Genomic DNA, 21,266 nt, shown 5'->3' with positions numbered 1-21,266 from the left:
ATCTGCCTGGCACAGGAGTGCGCACAGAGCAGCTCTGTGTGTGAGTGAACAGCCTCAATCTTACAGGAGAAATTCCCTGCATCTGGAAATACAATGAGCTTCTCCACTCATTTCAAGGTGTTTTCATGAATTCTCTCTGGGTGAGAGAATTATACTCATCAAAGCTCACCCAGCAGATCCCAGGGCAAAACCTCAAGCCCTCTCCTCAGTCCTGGTTTGCAGCCAGAGCCTCACAGAGAGACCTTGCACGAGATGTGTTCTACAAGGAGAAGGGTTTAGATATGACCAACAACTGTCAAAGGTATGGAATCTCAGTACCAGCCTTCTGTACTAAAATCATCTGCCCCTGGCACATCTGTGAACACCCTTTTATAGAGGCCAAGTAATAAATTCATTAAAAGACATATCAACTCTCTGAATTTGCTTCTACAACTGCCTCAGTATGGCATGCACATGCCATTTGTTGAAATATCACAAAACCTTGTAAACCACAAGCATGACTAAAATATTTTTTCCCCACTCACTCTCCCTCCCCCTTCTTTAAATGAAGTCTATGTAAAACCTTTTTCTAAACATCCAGATTCTCCCACTGAAACCAAGTGCTACTTGTCTGGAAATAGACCTTCCTCGTGCCTCAAAAAACACCCAGAGCAGATGGTCAGAGCCAGGACACTCTGGGATCACAATCTCAGAGAAATGGTCAGAAGGGAATATTCACTATTACAATCTTCTTAAATGAAGAGACCAACATCTGGCTGCAGTGGAGAACAGAACAATTCATGTCAGTATTGAGGATGTCAAATGTAATCTGAGTTCAAATCTACTAAATGCTCAACATCAGTGCCAGGCCAGGACAAAAGAGAGTGATGGCAGAAAAAGCTGTTCAGGAGAACTATCCAGAAACAGGGATCCACACTAACAGGAAAACTTGCACATCTGCTCTAAAGAACTGGGGGGAAAGGTCCTTTCAGAAATCTAGGAGTGCAGCCCTCATTTCAGTGGATACAGGACTGCCTGCATCAAGCTTTATTTTTACAGAGTGTGAGTCCTTTCTCACTCAGTGAGAATCACTGGGATCACTCTGCTGTTGGTATCTCTGACACCAGCTGTGCTAAAAATACCAAAACTCCAAAGTCAACTGTGTGCTGTCAGTTCTGAACCTGAGTGTTGCATTGCTTGCATCTCCTGACAAAGAGCAGGAGCAGAAGCTGACACCTTTCAGATCAGTCTATTTAACAGTGCAGGACTGGGCCCACTCCCAAAAAACCTGCCTCCTCCATTTATCCCCAGCAGTAAATATTTGACTTCTCCTGGTCTGACGAACAAAGGCAGCCTATAATTATAGCTAATACCATACAGGCTGCTGTGCTGTCACTCACTTTTGCTGTCAGCCTTGCCTGAGAACTGAAGGACCATGCAGTTCCCTTTTTGGCACTAAACTACCTGCACAGCTCACACCCAGCTCAAGAAGTCACACTGCCATGGCTCCTTTCCCTCTGAAAAGGATGATGTGAACCTGAAAGCAGCAGAAGAACCTTTTCTAAAACCCCTTTGTCATTTTATAATTTAAACTACAGTGATGGCTCAAAAATGTATGTTATCAATTTTGTCTACCATATCACAACTAGAGAGCAAGCCAGTAGTGAGTCCTTCACTTTAATTGATTATTTACACAATTCTTTAGCATCCACCCCCTCCGGAAGAGAAATTATCTTGCAACATATGAAGATAGCTGTGCTAATTATGATTATGCCATGAAACAGTCTGCAAATGTGGTCCCTCCCATCATGTTATAAACAAGATTTTGGGGTGTGGTTTGCTTAGCAAGGAGCAAAATCTGCAGCTTAACTAACTGTATGTTTTCATGTATGGTAGGATTGGGCAACCACATGCCAAGAGCTGTTATAGAGGCCAGAAGTGGATTTTGCACCAACTTAGACAAATTCACAGATCAAAAGTCCATCAGACATAGCCTCTGGTTGCTAAAATCATTAAAGGGCTGCCTGATGGAGAAAGTGTGTTCAGGGTGGAATTGCTCTGAACCAGCCTCTTTCTGGATTTGACTGCACATCTGAAATTCGGGAGATAGGCTTTGCTCTCACCTCCTCTGGCCGCTGTAACATGCCAGCTGGAAGCTGGGTTTCCTACCAGGTTTGATCTGGTAGCAGCCCAAGAGATGGGCCTGTTCTTTCTCATGCTCACGTCCATGATAAGTGCTTTGTTCAGGGGAAATGGAGAAAAGGAAAAGCTCTTTGTAGTGCAGTTGGATCTGCTTTGACAAAGCTGTAGTTGGGTTGAACACGGAGCTTCCGAGCCCTCGTTTTGTCTGGTTCATACAAGATAATATTTCATTCACTGGCATGGGAATCTCATTTCCCTTGGTAGAGTTGCTCTTTTGTGTCTTATCTCTAACTAGGTGATAAGTTGATATCAGAGAATCATAAAATAGCTTGAGTTGGAAGCAGCCTTTTAAAGGTCATCTAGTCCAACTCCCTGCCATGGGCAGGGACACTTTCTGCTAGACCAGGCTGTGTCCAAGCTGGCCTCACTCCCAGGGATGGGGCAGCCACAGCTTCTCTGGGCACTCTGTGCCAGTGCCTCACCACCCTCATTGTAAAAACCCTCTTGAAAAACATTCTTCAAATATTTGAACATAAAGGGGCACTCCCTGCATATTAACAGGAGTTTTGATACCCAGCAAATTTCGGCTTGGTGTCATCTATTAGAAGAAATTGCCTGGCATCATGAAATGAAGGCAGAGCAGAACATGTGTCCCTCAGAAGACAAAGTACATGACCCTGACAGTATTTTCACTTGCCCAACAAAGCAATGGAAAGAAAGAAACGGCCTTAAATCCACTATTACTATATCACTCTTCTTCCAAATGGAAAAGGGGGCTTCTCTCCACCACGCACCAAGCCTGACTTCCAGAAGAGAATGGAACAAGGAGTTGATAGTCCAGTAATAACTGTTTAATTAAACTATTTTGTTCAACTCCAATCTAAACATTTTTTTCTCTTTCTTTTCACAGAACAGATTTGGAGAGTTAACACTCAGGCTGACCCAAAACAGTGCCATGCTTCATTAGCAAATTAGAGTTTTAAACCCAACAATTCCTACAGCAGTAACAGCAGGGCAGGATATGTTCTTGTGAGAAGATAAAAAGAAAATGCTGCCTGGACTACTGAGATTGCTGGCCAGACCTAGAGGGCTCTTGTACCCCTGTTGGCATTTGTGCTGATGCACACAGTTTTTGTGGTAGAACTTTGTTCAGTAGAGATAAACCAGGTGCTCTCTATGCCCAGCATTCAGGCTCCTGAGGGCATTGCCCTTCTTTTTGTCCCTTGTCTTTGTAAAGCTTTATATAATAATTTTTTTTTTATCACTTCCACACTGCAATAATTGTGAAATCCCTGTGTGGTTGGCAAGGCACAACAAGAGAGACCACTGCAAAGGGCCTGCCATACATTTTGCCCAATGCCCCATATACCACAAACAGATTTTATTTTATTCTTTTATTCTGCCAAGCCCAAGGGAGTTTCATTTTGGAGGAACTTTTCCAGCAAGTCTCAGCCCAGTAAGGAGAAAAAAAAAATTACCCTTCCTTGACACCTAGAGAAAAAACAAACCAAAACATGTGGCTTAAGGCCAATACAGGGCTCACCCAGCCTTCAAGCTAAAGACTAAAATACTTTAAAAACAAACAACTATTTGGTTTCTGTATTTCTCCATCATCTTCCAGACAGATAATAAAGCAATAAAATGGAAGGACTGCAGGCACAAAGGCTTTTCCTTACATCCATTTTTCACAGCCATTTTCTTCCTCCTCCCAACACTCTCTTTGAAAGATAACATCCTACCTTCAAAGCCACCTCTTTAAACCACTGCCAAAAGCCTTATTGATTTTAGTTTTTCTAGAGAGATTCTCAGGTTTCAATGCAGTGAGGTCTCTGATCCAAGCTGGGTTGGGTACCCTGAAGAAAAGCTGCAAGGGTGCTGGGGTCAGTGATGCTGTAATTACCTCAGAGCTTGATCCTAAGAGACAGAAACTCCACCAACACAGTCAGGCTGATTACAGAACCACAGAATGGCTTGGGTTAAAAGGGATGCTAAAGGTGATTTAGTTCCAGCCCCCCTGCCATGTGCAGGGGCACCTTCCTCTAGAGCAGGTTAATAATGGAACAGCCAGAGTTGTGCCACACACCTTCAGCAGCTGCTGGATGAGATGAGCTCACTCCCAAACACCTGCCTGCCATCCATTTTGGTTGCAAGAAAAGGGCTGATGTTTCCCAAATCCCACTCTCTTGCCAAGTGTGGGCTGCTCCTGCTCCAGGTGGCCTTGGCTAAGCTGTGAGCTCCCAGAGCCACCAGGGGTGAAGCACACAGGGACCACAAGGAGCTGGGAATTGCATGCTGCTGTTCCTATAGGCTTTAGTCATCTGTGTACTCTGAATGTATAAGCAAGATGGAAATTAGCAACACATCTCCTAGAACAGGTTTTCAAGAAAAACTTTACTACTAGATCCTGAATTCGTTCAAATCAACACAACCCATTGACACCAGAAGAGGTTCAGTTCACACCAGCTGGGGATAGACCAATTTCCATTAAACTTGCAACACTTTGGAACTGTATTTGAACAGGGCTGATTGTGCCCAAGCTAGTAAGAGCTTCTAGAAGGTGATGGACTGATGTTATTGATTGGGATGATGTGGTTGCCAAGAGAGAGGCTGCACAGAGCATTTCAAAGCTCAGCTTTGTTGCAATACTAAGATGTGTTGTCCTGTAAAAATCTTTGCAAAATGTTGTGATCAGAGCTTTGTTAAATTGGAATCAGTGTCCTCCTAGAAGTGCTGCCAGAAATGACTCCATGTGGCTTTCTCAGGTAGGTCTTGCTGCTTTTGTCTTTACTGTTACTGTTTGAGACTGGCTTTTCTCCTTTAAATTTTATCAGCTTGTTTGTAACCCTCTAATGCCTCTTGCAGTCTCCTTAACCCCCTCCACCACCTCCTCAAGGAAAGGACAGACCTTTGGCATGACCACAACCACCCAACCCAGCTTTCCCCCTCAGCACTGCTGATATCTGAGGCTGCTGGCGCAGGCTATAGGCCATGTCTGTCACACTTATGAATTATCTCCTTGCAGTCTCCTTATTAAAAGTAGAAAAAGCTTATTTGATGCTTTCCTGAGTTTTTCTAGGGGGCTGATTCTTTGCCTTTGTCCTTAAACAACAGAAGTGCAGTTGGGGTTTCCTATAGGTATGTAACAATACAGACTGACATTATGGTCCCTCTTAGGGAATCCCCCTGGCCCTTTACAGACTGCACAAGCCTAACAAAACAAGACAATAAAACATGAAAACATGCTAATTGAAATGTTTGCCATGAACATTTCAGTGCCTAGGTACTTCCCACCAACAGTCTGCAGTATAAACTGGTGAAATCAGGCCAGTGCTACAAAAGCAAACATTACTTTTAACCTTGCAGTCAAATGAGGAGGAAATGGGAGGAGAGTGAGCCAAGCCTCCCCTGGTGTAATCAGGTGCAAAGCCATTCAGGCAGTGGCTTCACACCTGTTTACAAAGCCCAGCTCTGAACCAGCTCCTCAGCATTCATCAAACCAGCCTCAGTTTGTGGAAAAGTGGAGCAATGATCAAGTCCCTGAAGCTCAGCAAATTTAGACCCTTCCCAGTTCTGGGAGAAACAGCTCCCCAGCTGGAACCATCAGCTGCCAGCTTCCTGCACAGGCTTGGGCACTGTCAGCTGGTGCAATGCCTTAGCTAAGCTGGATGGAGAGGGCTCAAATGTACTGCATATCACATGAATACACCACATCTAGTCCTCCATTAAGGAATCATTTGCTATAATGCAAACAGGTCCTTGCTCCCAACAGGGAGCAGTTACAGTGAAGTCCTTCACCCAAGCAGGAGCAACAAAAGAAAGGACACAGATAATCATTGTGGAAAATGCAAAAAATACTGACTGCTGGAGCATGAGGCCACTGCTCCCACTGGCATTCTACTGGGCACCTTGATGAATCCTCTCTCTTGCTCAGGCATAGGAAAGGCTGCTCTGAAAATAACATTCTAGAACACACTAGATCAGTTGGCACTGAAAAATGTTTGTATTCAATTGTTCCTCAGTTCTGTTAGCCTTTTGGCCATCTTCCTAAATTTGACAGCAACATCTGCCATATAAAATCAATTCTGGAGTATTATTTTTTAAAATGTCTTTATATTAGTATTCTGCCTTTTAAAAGGTGGAAGGCTGATGAGAGCAGGGAAACAAGGGACTAATGGATCCCAGTGGAGTTACAGAGAAAGATGTTAGCAAATGCCTCTGCTGCTGTTGTCAGAGCAGTGCTGTAGCCACAGTGGCCCAAGGATGGTAACCATTCAACACCTCCCTAAACTTTATCAGCTTCTATTTCACACCTGAAAAATCTCTACAGGGCTACTTCTTGTCAGCTTTATCCCCAGATGTAGCAGCTGATTTATTCTCAGATACCCTGCTGAGAAACTTTGTCTTGCTGGCACTATTTGAGGCAGGCCTCTGTTTCCCTATTTCCAACATCTTGCATTTTATGGACAATTTTTACCCCTGGACAACCCCTCACAAACAGTTACAACTGGAACAGCAGACAGTGAGGACAAGGAACCTCCAGCTGGAGTGAAACTGCACAGGTCCCTCACTTGAGCCTGTCCCCACGAGGGCAAGGGCAGCACCTCCAACATTAACACAGGGCTTGCCAGTGCTGGCTCCTCTGCCCCTGCATCCAAACATCTGAAACTTCTTAATAACATCTGGGAATGGGGATCACATCACTAAGCAAGGATCTCAGTTCCCATTCATGTGGCTAGAAAGAAAAAGGGGAAAACCCCTTATAACTATATTTTTGACTGCCAGAGGCTTTCAGTTCTGCAGATCTCAATTAACAGCTGTCCAGCAGAGACACCAGTTAGCTCTGGTCTCTGACTGAGCTGTGCACTCAAAGCTGCTCGTGGGGAAGGGGAGGGCAGGCACAGCCAGTGGGACAAACATAAATGCCTGTCCAGCTCAAAAGCCATTCAGAAGGACTTTAGGAGATCAGTGCTTTAGGCAGGGGTGAATTTTAGGTATCATTCTTTGATACCACAGAGACATACACCACCAGTTTCTATCACGGTCAGGAGAAGGTAATGTCAGGCCTCTGCAGGCAGCCCTGTGACCTTCTCTTTAAAGATTTGTCAGCTTTACACCATAACACTGATATCAGCCAGCTTTTAAAAACAGCCTCCAAGTGCACAGGCATGACCCTGCTCACAGCTACCCTGATTAAGCCAAGAACAGAATTCATTCCTTATTACTAATAGGGGAAACAGAACAAAAATGAAGCTGCCATAAATAAACCAAAGTAAAGACCAACTTCTGTCCTCAGCTGTAGGTGAGGTGGAAAGGGTCATTCAGGGAAGACAAGACAATTGAGTCTGAGGAACAATGCCAGGATGGGGATGCACACCTGCCTCTGCCTCCCCCAGAACCAACAGCAAGGCAAATAATGATTTTTTTCTTATTAAAGCAGGCAGACTCTGGACTAGACTGCAGTCAAACAGCCTCAGCCAGTCCAGACACATCCGTGCCAGTGTCACAGGAGCTGGGCTGGATACCCATAAGCAGGGTGGCTGCAGTGGCTCAGGATAGTGTGGGAAAAGTAATTTTGGATGAGTTTTTCAACAAGGAGGTATAATCTGTGCCAGAGGCTCTGCTGACACAGGTAGGCAGAGCTCCCCAGATGTCAGTGCCTCTGATAACCAGAGACTGGCAGATAATTGTTTGGATCTGAATAGCTTTAACCACATCTGCATGTGCTGCATTTCAGGATGGGGCAAGATGGCTTGAGAGTCTCCAGTGCACCTTCCAGATATGGTAAAGGGAAGCCAGAAGGCAAAGCCTGATACAACTGCCTGAAGCAATTAACCAATTTACTAAAAAAGCCCCGCTTGTGACATGATCTTTCTCCTCTTAAATTTGCAGTTCATAGCTGTGCTCCTTTCTGGTTTGTCAGCCTTCTTTTCCCCCCTGTATTAAAACTGAAATGTTCAAACTCTGCAGATGATTCAGATGGGAGGACTATAAACATTGGATACACCCTCTGCACCAAAAAATATAAACACTGGATACAAGCTTTGCTCCAAAACAAGGTACAGCCTTGCAACATGTTCTTTTAGGAAACAACACTGCCAAAACAGAGCAGTAGAAGGATCAGTTTAGGCCATGTTGGGATAACCCATCCTTTCTTTTGCTCCTCCAGGCACGGGTGTACATCTGTGCCCTTCCCTCTTTGATGATTTTCATCTCACACAAACCTGGCCTGGCTCTTAGGTATTCCAAAACCTGAGCCAACACAGGAGTAGGGTTGGCTTTCCTCCACCTTGGTGCCATCATTAGCCCACAACTATGACAGGCTGTACCTATCTCAGCACAAGTGAGACTGTGCTGTGTTTCTCACAACCCTGGCAACTGAAAACAAAGTGGATTATACCAGCAGCAGCAAAGGACTAGGAGCAGGAGTAAAATCTAGGCTTCCAAGGGGAGCTCCAAGGAGTTTGTTCTGTGGAGACTCTGTCCTCTCTCTCCCCACCTTTTCATTCAGCCAGGATTTATTGAGGCACATTGTAAGGGAGAGTCTCCCCCTTACATCTCGCTCATTTTCATACGAGTTCAAGTTCGCTGCAGCTGAAGGGAGTTGTGCAAAAGGACCCTGTTAAACTGTAACCAGCGGTCGGATGTGCCAGTTAATCATCTACTTTGGAGCTTGTCCCTTTTGATAATCATTTTCCATGGCTGCAGAATTAAAGCTTAACTGGTCATTGGCTTCGAAAATGACCTTGTCTGACAGGGAATGTGGAAGAGGAAACAACAGTAACATGACCTTCTTATGTAAATTCTAGCTGTGGACAGAGGGGAGAAAGATACTTCTGGCAGTTTCCAACTGATTCAGTGATTTATCTCAAGCAGTCTGCAGTGATCTCCAAGCATGAAAGGAACACCAGCTCCTGCCCCCAGGAGCTGCAGGGCAGGGTCAGGGACAGCCCTGCCAACAGGGCTTGTCAGACAGGAGAGATGCCCTTGGAAAGCACAGGAACATCACAACCTGGGGACCTGGCTGGTGAGCTGTGCTTCCTTCCTGCCTTGAGGAAACATAGCAAGTATTTAAGTCCAGACTACAGCCAGGAGAGCTTCTGAGCAGATACCAAGTGTGACAACAGATCCTCGTCCACGATTAGTGGGCACAAGTGAAGTGTGAAAACCAGTCCAGTCCTACTGCACTCACAATTTAGAGCAGTAAAATTGTGTTAAACTCCAGTATCATATCTAGAATTATTTTAGCCCTTTAAGTCCACAACAAGCTGGAAATGAATCCTAAATTTTCCTAGGCAGACAACCAACACTAAAAAGCAAAGGGCAAGGACAAGACAAACATCACCAGACGTGATGATATGTTACAAAACCCATGCCAGACTTCTCCCAGCAGCCAGCACTCACTCAGACAAGATGCTGGGGAGTCAGGGCTGGTCACACACATGGTTGCTACAACAATTTTTGGAATGGGGCAAGAGGGAAGATAATTCATTACCAGATAATTCATTACCAGATTTAAGGAAACTTAGTCACACAATAATGAGGGTAAGACAGATTGTCAAAGCAGAAAAAGCTCTTAGCATGAGTCCTCTCTTTTCAAAAGCACCTTGGTTAAGAATTACAAACCCACGTTGCTGTCTGGGAGTGAAATTTAAGCTTAAAATCTTTGAAAACATTAATCAGCCCAATGAGATGATAAATCAATGAAGTGAAGAAACATCCATCCATTTATGTAATTACTTATTTACCCGAGATAAAATGTAATTTATGTTGTTCTAAAGCACTGGGAGAGTTAAATGTCTAAGGGAATATTTCAGTAATAATAATTTCTTTTTAAAAGGTTTTGGATCAGACAACACCAGAATCAGAAATTCCCAGAACTCCTCACAAATCAAGACATCCCCAGCCAAAAGGCCCCTTCTTTCCCTGCTTGTGCCCACCAGTGTGCTGGACATGCAATGTGCAGGCTTGGAAGAAACTCCCTGGCAGGGCTGCTGAAGTCTCCAAGCTTCCTTGGTGCTCTTCTTCAAGCCAGCTTCCCTGGCTAAATTGCCCAAGAACTGGAAACTTGGTCTCTGCAGATCCATTCAGCTCTTTTGCCCAGACAAGTAGGATCTCAGGCACCCATTCAGTAAGATCTTGCTGTTTTGGAGATTGCCTGTGAGGAAACTTGGAGCTGCACTTTGGATACTACAAACGTTCAGAGCCTGAAACACCTTCCTCTCAGAGCCTTAGTTTGATGGGAATTGCACCACCCAACTCCAAAGACTTGCAGATACAGCCTGAGATCCCACAAGGAGAAAACCCCCAGCAAAAAGGAAGATGGGGCTGTTGGAAGTGTCCTGCAGCTGTGGGGCATCAAGTGCTCATTGTACAACAGGAAAACTCTGCAGTGCCACGAAGAGCACAAAGATGCTGTTTATATCCACTGCCTGGGTTCAGCAAGCTATTTGTACTAAATTTCCCTGCTGATCCAGCTGCATTGTGATAGCAGGTGTCTGCTAACATCTATCACATGTTATTGCATTTTTCCCTTCCACCTTCAGATGTAAAGGACACAATGCATCACTGCACAACAGGAGAGGAAAAAGACACTGCCTAATTTCCCATAGGATGCAATATTTATCCTGTAAGTGCGGATTAACTGAATAACTTGCTAGATTTGTGTCAAGGCTTGTAAGGAGTGGTGACTAATCCTAGCTAGTGGGGATTAACAATGTTTGCCGTGGGAAATGTGCCAGACTTTTCAATTATATCATGTCTTACAAACAGGCTGGAATGGTTCTACATGAATACAACTGTGTTCTTGCTACAGCACAGTGATAACAGGATATGTCCTTTCTAGTTTTTTAATGACACAGACTAAAGCAAGCCTCAGCAAGAACATCACCTGGATGGACAGCAGTACATGAGCCTGCTCTTCTCTCAAATTAAAGGAGCAGGAGGATCAGGTGTGCAGTTAGAAAGCCCTAAAGTTGCACCTTAAAAAGCTGTGGTTGAGAGTGCACCACCTGTGTTACCCTCACAGGAACACACACACACTCACACTCTTCCCAGGAGGAGGGAGCAAGCCCTGGAAAGCCACGGATGGCACCTGGACAAGTGGTGCTGAGACTCAGACTCCAAGCAGCACCCAAGGCCACTCTCACAGTGGTGGAAAATCAGATTACTAGAGCCCTCATCAGCAGCAAGGGAAAAAGCACAAAGAAAACTAAGAGGTCCAGCTGGGAATATGAGCACCCCACTGTGTTCTCACCCAGAAATACCTCCCCATGCAACTGTGTTGTGAAAGGTGCAGCTCACTCAGCTTTGCCTTTTGCTGCCTCAGTGTAATGGGGAGACACAAGGCTCCTCACAGTACAGAAAAAAAGGTCTGAGCAAGGCACTCAAAGCCCAAAAAAAATGTCTCTGGGGCACTCAAAGTGGGTTGAAGCCCATCCTGACCGCTCCATTTCCATACACCTATAGCCTGACCAAGGGCTTGACTTAACACCAGTTTGCATCTTCTATGTGGTCTGAAAAATTTCTGGATATCACAGAATCAATCAGGTTGGGAAAGGCCTCCGAGATCATTGTGTCCAACCTGTGACCAAACTCCCTGATGGCACTGAGTGCCACAGCCTCTCCTTAACCACCCCCAGGGACTGCACACCTCCTGGGCAGCCTGTTCCAATGTCTGATCACCCTGGCACAAAGAAATTCTTCCTGATGCCCAACATGGTGCAGTTTAAGCCTACATCCTCTCACCCCATCACTAGCTACCAGGCAGGAGAGGCCAATTCCCACCTAACCACAGCTTTCTGTCAGGAGTTGTGCAGAGTGGCTAAGTCATCCCTGAGCCTCCTTTTCTCCAGGCTAAACACAGGACTTGTGCACCAGACCCCTCATCTGCTCCATTATCTCAATGTGTCTCCTGAATCCAGGGGCCCAGAATGGACACAGGGCTCGAGGTGTGGCCTCACCAATGCTGAGAACAGAGGAAGGATCACTTCCCTAGCTCTGCTGGCCACAGCTGATACAGATATCAAGCAAAGCACAATAAACATAAAAATAAAACAAACTACAGAGGCTCAGCTTGTCAGTATTGCTCTGACCTGACAGAGCTCAATTCCCAGGACCAAACTGCTTGTCTTCTGAGTGTGACCCTCCTGCCAGTGACCTTCATTCACACTCAGCCATGGGAGCTCTATGCTTTGTACAAGACAAAACCCACTTTCTGTGCTCCTCCTGGAGCTCTCCTAACGAGCTACATATTAACACCTATTTCTCCCACAAGTATCAGTAGTTATTACAACTTAATAGTGTTCCAGCATGCATGGGAGTAACAATAGCACCGAGGTAATTAGAGGAAAAGGAACATCTTATGAGTAAGGCATGCACGGCTGAAGTGTTTTGCAATGGCATGACTGCCCAGTGACAGCTGTTCCAGCACACCTGAGATAGCCTAGTCATTTTTCAGATTGGTGACAGATTGTCCCTGCTGACTACACCCACCTCCACAAGGACTTGGCTAGAAAGGCAGAGAAACCCATCATGAAACAGCCCACAGTCACCTGGCAAGGTCCTTCTGTGTCATCAGAGACATTTAAATCCAGATTCTGTTTCTGAGCACAAAGAAGGGATTGGAAACTGGGTCTTGAACCTCACCTAGCAATGCTTTCACCAGCTAACTACAGGGGAAAGCACCACCACACACTCATTTTTAAAATATTTCCATATGAAATATTTAATTTCTAGTTTATTAGATTAGCTGTAGTTATTTGTGAAACAAACAAAAGCTGCAAGGAAAGGTGAGCTTAGGCCTCATATAGGTTTTTTCTGGCTACTGTAAATCACTGATCCAATGTGGACAGACATCATCACCCCATTTTGTAGTCAAGAGAGCAGGGGGAAAGGAAAGGGAGTGTCACAGGTATAGCTGCTGCTCTGTCAAGCCACACTCAGCCAAAAGACTGGCACAGAGAGGCTCTCCTTGCTCATCTATGGACATCTTACCATCAGCAGAGACATGGTTCTCCTGTTTGCAAGCAGTCATTTAAGCAACAAAGTTAAACATTTCCATTTATTTCTTGTTCCCACACCCTCACAATCTTACAAGTCTTCCTTGTGATTTTTCAGCTAGCTCTGGAATTTGCTGGGAGCTATAGGAAGCCTCTCTTTTCAGCAGGCAGGTCCCCAGGGTCACCTAAGCCAAAACCAAAACTGAGGCATGATGTGGAGCAGTGCTTAAGCTGCTGCATTCCCCAGGACTGCCAGCTTGGGATTTCTATTTGCTTGATTGCACCTGGCAGCAAGGCTGGGCTAGAAAGCTTCAACATGAGGTGGGAATAAGGCAGGAGCAGCTGTAGGGGAGTGGATGGGAAGAGCAGGGAGACCAGAGGTGGGTAAGGCTTGGGGTAGGGGGGAAGGTGATGACAGTGAGACCATGTTCCAAAAGTACTGGGCTTTGCTGCTCCAGATCCTTGAGTAAAACCTGGAACAGGAAACCTACTGTCAGCCTCAAAGAAAGCTTTGGTCATTTCCAGGCTGCTCTACACAGCTGCTCCAGAGGCATTTGGGTGTCCTGTCTCCACCTGCCTGCTCCTGCCTTCCCTGTGCAGAACATTATGTAAATGAATCATGCACCAACCTCCTTCCTTGATTTATTTGCCAAAAAAAGATTTGTGTGGGACGGCAATTAAAGGGATAGAATGTGATATTCATCAGCCTGTGTGCCTCTGAACCTGACCACATCCTGGAGCAGCAACTCCTCACACGTCTTCAGATACTGAGGTAATAGGTGTTTGGACAAAAAATACACCCTCAAAAACAAGAGGAGACTCCTCAGAGAAAAGGAAAGGAAGTGTGGGGGTTGAGGAGTTCCACTTCCCACCATTCTTTGATCAACCTTCAGTCAAATGCAAGATCGTAACAAAAATGCTAGAGAGGATAATATTTTACAGATATAAATTGTATGCATCATGTACTCAGTATGCATACCACATGAAAATATTTTAAATCCTTTTCTACTAAACCCCACACCCTCCTGGAAGCAACACCAAAAAAAAAAAAAAAAAAAAAAAACCAACAAAAAAAAAAGTGCTCACATTCTTTGTTTAATTCACTTTCTTATGTAAGCTTCATGTTTTCTTCTAACACAGTGATAGGAGAGTTGTGAAATACAAATAGCTTCTCTTTTTACTCTTCATCATTATGTACAATATTGACTGCTCCCACTCACTTGGATTAGCTATATTTTGTAAACAGCAAATACACTTTAAAAGTGCTGATTTTTTTTCCAAGGCTTTCTCAATTCTGCTGACGTAAAACTTTGCATTGATCTATCAAAATTGCTTTTACATCCAAGTACCTTCTAACAGGCTGTACCCCTTCCCATGGTCTCTAACCTGTACTTTTCACCACTGTTACAAAACTACAAAACCCAGACCTACTACACCACATTTCTGACTAAGATTTGTTTGAAAATATTTTTGCCTTTCTAGTATTTAGATAAATATTTTAGCAATATCAGACATTGTTTGGAACTCTGATTCTTTACACTATGAACATTACCTAAAGTACTTTTGTAAAAACTCTACATGAAACATTTGTGTCTTTCTGGTCCTCATTAAACACCTAGTTTCCCAAAGTATTGATTTTGAGTAAGTCTTAGTACAAGGACCTCTTTGCTGCTTCTACTCAGTCACAATCATCATCATCATCATGGGAGTGTCCAGCTTCTCAGGCAAGAATTGAATGCTTTTTTTGGCATTAGAAGGGTTAACAGCTGACAGGATATTTTAAAGTCAGCTATGTCAATATTCCAACTTTTCCACTGTCTTGGGAGTTCAGTGCTGCTTTTGTTGCTTTTCCACTCTAATGTTCCAAACCCTCTTGAGCAATATCTCCCCTCCCCGAACCTCCCATTTGTTCAGCTTTTTAAGAAACTCTTTCCACTTATATTGTGAGTGTAATCTATGCCAGAAATATTAACTATAGGTTTTATAGCTGTATAAAATCCGGTATAAATATCACAACTTAGTCTTAACTACCAAATTTTTGCAACATACCTTTAGTGTCAATGATTACACTATTTAAAATATTAACAGGCTGGTGGTGGCACAACATTTCCTCATTTGAAGAGAAATTTAATAGAGTTCCTTGGACTACAGATGCTTTAAGGAAATTAGTCTCTGAAACTTGGACTGTTCAACTGGACTGTTTCTTAATTACAACAAAGAACAGGCAGTTTCTGTCAGCTGAGACTACCAAGAGTAGAACTGCTCCCTTCATCATTGCTTTGATAAGCAGATGGCCTCGGCCACTTCTTCATTATGGAGCTGGTTCAATGCAAGAAAGGGCAGAAATTAGTTACAAGCAACAAACTGGCCTTGACCCTTATTTTGTGCTAGGAAGTGGCACCTCTAGAGCAGGATAGGTCAGGAGAAGGATTCTTTGTTTTGGAGTTGATGCCTCTTCACTGCATTACACAGGATAAAGATATAAGATGATGCTGATGCTGTCACATCTTTGCCTAACAAGATTCATTCCTTCTTTCATCCTGATTTAGTATTGGGCCCCTTACTACAAGAGAGACATTGTGCCCAGAGAAGAGCAACAAAGGTGGTGAAGGATCTAAAGAAAAAGTCCTGCAAGGAATGGCTGAGGGAACTCATGGAGAGGCATGGCAGGGAGAAAAGGAGGTTGTGGGGATCTTTTCACCTTCTACAACTCCCTGAACCTCTGCTCCCAGCTAGCAAGAGACACAACAAGAGGAAATGGCATTACATACTACATACTTGCAGCTCATCCCTCTTACCATCACTGCACAGATTAAGTACCCTAAATCTTGGATGGTGTTTCCTTAAGGACACTCTCTCAGTGAAAAGATGGCATGGACTACAAAGAGCATAAGGACATTTCTTCAGGTATCAAGCACCGAGCTGGAAAAAAATCCTGAATGGAGCACTGGAATAATGGATAATGCTTACATGATGGATCTACCAAGGATGTTCTTCCTAAAGGCAGCTTTCAAGTAAAAGAAGTATTCCATCAAAAATGTTAAAGACTACAGCTCTAAGGAATAAGATTTCAACACCTGCCCTGGTTATTTAAGGATCTATTTTCTCAGTTTGTGTCAAACCATGTGTCATTGCTCTTTTTAAGATTACACCCTCTAGAGAAGGCAAGTGGATTACTCAGAGGCAGGTCCTGACCAGTACTGCTGTGTACAAGCAGGCAAAGGGGATGGAGGGAAAACTCATCTGGCTGTTTTTTGGATGGGAAAGCATCATCCTGGTAGCCATAGAAACAAAGATCATAAGCAGGGCTTGCAACCACCTGGCCCCAGGCTATGCCTTGCCCTTCCTGGAGCGCAGCAGGACTGGGTGTGGGCAGAGCTGACAGAGATCCCACAGGAGAACATGAGCTCCTCAGGAGGTGGTGTCTGACTCAACAGGACAGAATGCAGGCAGCACTGGGGCACTGCACCATTTTTGGGACTATGGCTTGAAAATAATTTAACACACAGAGCCCAAATTAGAGTTATCAACCAAAGACTTTGTGGCTGCTCTTGGAACAGGCCTATTGCCAGTGATTTGGTGATAGGCAAATAGCTGCTGTTTGTGCTTCCACAGCTTAGTCACTTTGGAAATTTAAGCAAGCAGTAAGCATTCTTCACTTCCTGTCCTCATAAACCATTCAAAACAACATCACCTGGTTTATCAGCACTGCCCCAGAGAACACCATTCCAACAGAGAGATAAAGCTTGTGTGCATTTAATTTCTTCAGTAACCCCTTTGAATCTGAAGTGCTATTGAAGTGCAAGATCTTATCTGGGCATGGTCACAAACACACTGGCTTTGTAGCAAGCTTTGCCCAACATCATGCCAACTCTCCCAGCCTTGCTTCCTCTGCTGTACCCTGTTCCAGAGGAGAGCAGACACTACTTTGCTGACATCTGTAAGCCATGTAAATAACTGAGAGCTTCATTTGCAATTTGTGTGCACATAAATCTGATAACAGCATGTAAAGCAAGCTTACAAAAAAAGAGAGAAAAGATCAATTTTTACCTCATTAGGTGGGACTGAGTCTCCACAAAGTGGTTGTGGGATAGAAAAATATATCTCCTGCACACAAACTCATTTGTCCCTTCCCTGACCTGTGAGTCCCCACTGTCACCAACCAAGTACCCTGATGCCTCCAAACCCAAGGTAGTTTCAATGTTGTATCGACCAGTTTGTCTTCATGAAATATTGGAACAGGCCCAGAACTCCCAGTCTCAGTAGCCTGAGGATAAGTCTGTATCTGATTTTAAAAGAACCACCTTCAAGTTGGGCAGAAAAGTTTTTCTCTTTCACAGTTGGGGTGGGGGAGAAGGGAGGAAGAGAAAAATCCTTGAAGTCTTCCTATAAGTGGAGCTTTCAGCCTTATCTTCAACCTTTAAAAAATTCTGTTCAAGGCAGAAATACTACAGCCAGTGGGTCCAAAGAACTTTGCATCTATAATGGTCAGTCAAGTCCAACCAAAATCTCTTTGAACTTCAGACTGGATTGGGCCCTTAAACTGAGCAGGTCAGGGCAATGGGCACCAACAGAACAAACTAAGATGTCATTATTTTTGCTGAGTTGTAAGCACATGTCATGATTTGGAAGAACACTAGTGTTAACAATTTAATTATGCTATAAAAACCACCAAAAAAGACATTGAGATTTACTTACATTTACTACACACTGATACTGATCAGAACAGCTTTTAGATCATAGTCCTAGTTTCTGTAAGCATATATAAATTTATATAGAAGACCCCTGCCATGATTCACTGAGTGTTTATATCTAAATGATTGGTAACTACTGACTTTTCAGAAGAATCCAATGAAAAACAAGGCCAAATGCCAAATATTTAGGAAATAGGGGTATTTAGAAATGAGATTACAACATCAATGTCAGAAATATCTAGAGCTGGACAGGAATCAGGTAAATTGCAACATCAATTCTATCAAGTAACCCTTCCTCTCCAAGCTCACTTTGATGTTCTAGTCAAATATTTCAGACTGCAGATCAAACCCAGGTCTGGTTTTGGCGGAAGTGTTTTTACAAAGAATTTCAGGAGTCAAGGACTTGGGGGTTTGCATCTATAGGCCAGTAATCAGGCTGTCAAAAGAATAACCATCACTGCTATAGAGCAGGGCTCCCTTTCCTAGCAATTCCAGAAAGATTGAATGAGTTCTTAAACTACACATACATATATTCTCCAAGTGCAGATGCTTTCAAGCACCCACATCAGCCAGCATAGCAAGTTCCTACACCTATGGCTCAGAAAAAATTGATTTGCACTAGAGAGAAAGTTAGACTGGCAGCTTTACAGCTTCTTCCAGGTGGAAAAGGATTTGCTTTGCCAAGACAGCTTTTCTGCAAGTAGAGCTTTCCTCACTGGATACTACAAAAATAAAAGTACTAAAAATGTAGAACTTGGACATAAACCTTCAAAGGATAACAGTGCCTTATGGGGCAGTCACTATCCCAAAACACACACATAGCCAGGAACATGGTGTAGCTTTACCCTGATCTCCTCAAGGTGCACAGCTCAGAGATGACTTTCTTCCAACAGGGTTCTCTGACTGCCTGAGCCTTGGTGCTTGCAATTGTTGCAGGGCATTGGAGAGCAAAACTTGCACCAATTTTGCCATTAAAAGGCAATACTCCATGTCTGCATACCTCAAGAGGACCTCGAGGAACTTGAACTTTACTTCTGTGAGGGCTGGAAACCCATCAGGAATGTTTTATTTCCATTAGGTTTTTGTCTCAGCAGAAGAGCCTAAACTGGGCAAAAATTAATAAATAGAATGATTGTTCAAGGTACAGAGATGGAATGGTAGAAATGAAGCCTAGAAAAAACAGGTTTGGTCTTCTTGGAAGACAGGATACAGCCTTGGGGGGCTATCACAGCACACTCAGGTCAGGTATTTCCAAAGAATATGAGCACTATCCTGCAGGGATTTCCTCATCTTGAGATCCTACACTGCAGTGTGTGACAGCCCACTCATGGATTCTCTACAGCACCACCAAGGCTTTGCTCTGGAAAACCAAGGATTTTATACAGGAGAAGAGAAATAATGACTCCTTTTCAGTTCTCCTACACTGTTGCAGACAGACCATTTGCAGAGCTTCTCTCAGAGTTAACTCCCTCATGCAGCACATCTCCTGACACCCATCCCGAAAAACAGGCAACAGAAACAGAAGATAATGACTGTGTGAAAGGGTACAGAACACCAGGGTCAAGAAGGGGAGTGGGAAGGCTGAGGAGCAGGGATTCATAGCCATGGGCTCTGATCATGCCATGGATTCACCCTGGGACCATGAACAATGCACTTGGCTCCTGTCCCTGGCCAAGGTCAGGTAGAACCCTTCATACAACCTGTGCCAGGAGCAAAACACTTGAAGGAAAGTAAGGGAGAGGTGCTTTAAGGCAAGCCAAAAGCATATCCAAGCTACAGAGAACCTCAGATGAATGGAGTTCTATCTCTGCACACTCTTAATTATCTCACTTGCTCCTAAGATAAACAGCATGAAGAATAAATAACTTTGTGGCAATGGATCAAACAGGACAAGACACTCAAACTGCTTCCCTCTCCAACCCTGCTAATTCTGTCCCAGGCTGCCTCTAACCACCAGTCCCTTGTTCTGAAGGGGATTTTGGGGAAGTGAGTGTAGGTGGAACAGAAGTTCTTCTGAGAGAAGACAGGAGTCACAAGCCTCAAGGGATGTCTCATTAATCATGGACCACTTTAAATTCTGTCTATCAACACCTTTTTTTGGGTAAAATACATTGATGGAACAAGCTGTTACAGCAATGCAGCAGGAAGCAGAGCTGATGCTGCAAACCACTTATGTCACATATAATCCACTGGAAGCAAGGCAGACTTCTCTTCATGGGGAAGCAAGGCACAAGGAGAGCTGGCCTAGCCCACGCCAGGAGACTGGAAGAGGTCACATCCTGGCTATAGGATGGGAAAGCAGACTTCATGCAGGCCAGGACTGAGTAGGGAGATCAGTCAGAGGTCAGGAAAAGCAGCATCCATGAGCAGGGTGAGGCTGGTGCTCCCAGAACAGCCTCTTTTACAGCTTCCAGGCATGGATCCAGTGCAGTTCTCTGCACAATACAACCTCTCCTCCATCTCAGGCCCTTCTTCCTCTCTCCCTCTCTGCCCCCAGCACAAGGGGCAGCACTGCCTGTGAACTGCCTGGGAAAAGCAAGACAAATAATCCAAGCATCTGCCCAGGCTGCTTGGTCTGAGCAAGGAACAGTCTTCTTTCAGAATCAAACAGGGGCTCCAGCTGTCCCCCAAGGATCAGGGGACAAGTTCTGGCCATATGGGTTTGTCAATGGCCTCATCTTTCTCCACATACAGGACCTCTCACTTTCTATGCTCTCTCTAGCCAGCAGTGAGGCAGAACTTGGGGAGGTGGATCCAGCCCCAAAAGGCAGAGCTGAGGGCCAGCACTGTGGGCAAAGGCAGAACCTGTCCCCAGCACAGTTACATGCTGAAGACCAGGTAATGGGAACCTGCCAGGAGGAGGCTTCTGCTTCTTTCCCCTTCAGAGGGGAACAGTGAAACTTGGCAGAGCAGTGATGCCTGATTTGACTGCAGGAAGCTCCTGCTTAAAACAGCTGTTCTACAGCTGCCACAAAGTATTTTCTTTATAAAATATCAGGTAGAAATAGATGGTAGCAAAATTGAGGGGAGAAAGAAGAAACCTCACAAAGCATTTAAAGTCTGCAGTGAGAAGGAGCACTCTATCTTACTAAATCAAGTTCAATCTGCCAAAATTTTTGGTGTTCTGGTTCTTTAAATGCATAAATTGTGAAAATTTCCAATCACAGAGCAGTGATTTAGGAGATGGAGTTACAGAGACTTTCCCAATCCAGTCAGGCATCTGTGTGGTCTGGAGCAGAGAATTCTCTTGGAAAAGGCAGAGGTTTCTGGCCAGGCTGTGGGGCTCAGCAACACCCTCCCCAAGCTGAGGGGAGCACAGCACAGCTGTGCCTATCAGCATGCCTTTGTTTCCTACCCATGCTCAGGGTGTGTGTTGAGATGAGAGATGTTTATTAATATCATCATATGAAACAAATCATATCAGCTTATTAAGACAAACTGGAGTCTACTCCTG

General features: G+C 44.3%; 1 long non-coding RNA gene across 1 annotated transcript in view; it reads right to left on the bottom strand.

Annotated features, from left to right (window-relative positions):
- LOC130258293 (uncharacterized) overlaps positions 1 to 17,679 on the bottom strand; it is a 31,463-nt gene extending 13,784 nt beyond the window's left edge. Inside the window, exon 1 of the long non-coding RNA XR_008841472.1 lies at positions 17,169 to 17,679. This is a non-coding gene — a long non-coding RNA (uncharacterized LOC130258293). The remainder of the gene's footprint in view (positions 1 to 17,168) is intronic.
- Between the last annotated feature and the right edge of the window lie 3,587 nt (positions 17,680 to 21,266).

Source organism: Oenanthe melanoleuca, chromosome 12, assembly GCF_029582105.1.
Source record: "Oenanthe melanoleuca isolate GR-GAL-2019-014 chromosome 12, OMel1.0, whole genome shotgun sequence".
Classification (NCBI taxonomy): Eukaryota; Metazoa; Chordata; class Aves; order Passeriformes; family Muscicapidae; genus Oenanthe; species Oenanthe melanoleuca.
This window is presented reverse-complemented; position numbering and strand designations above follow the sequence as displayed.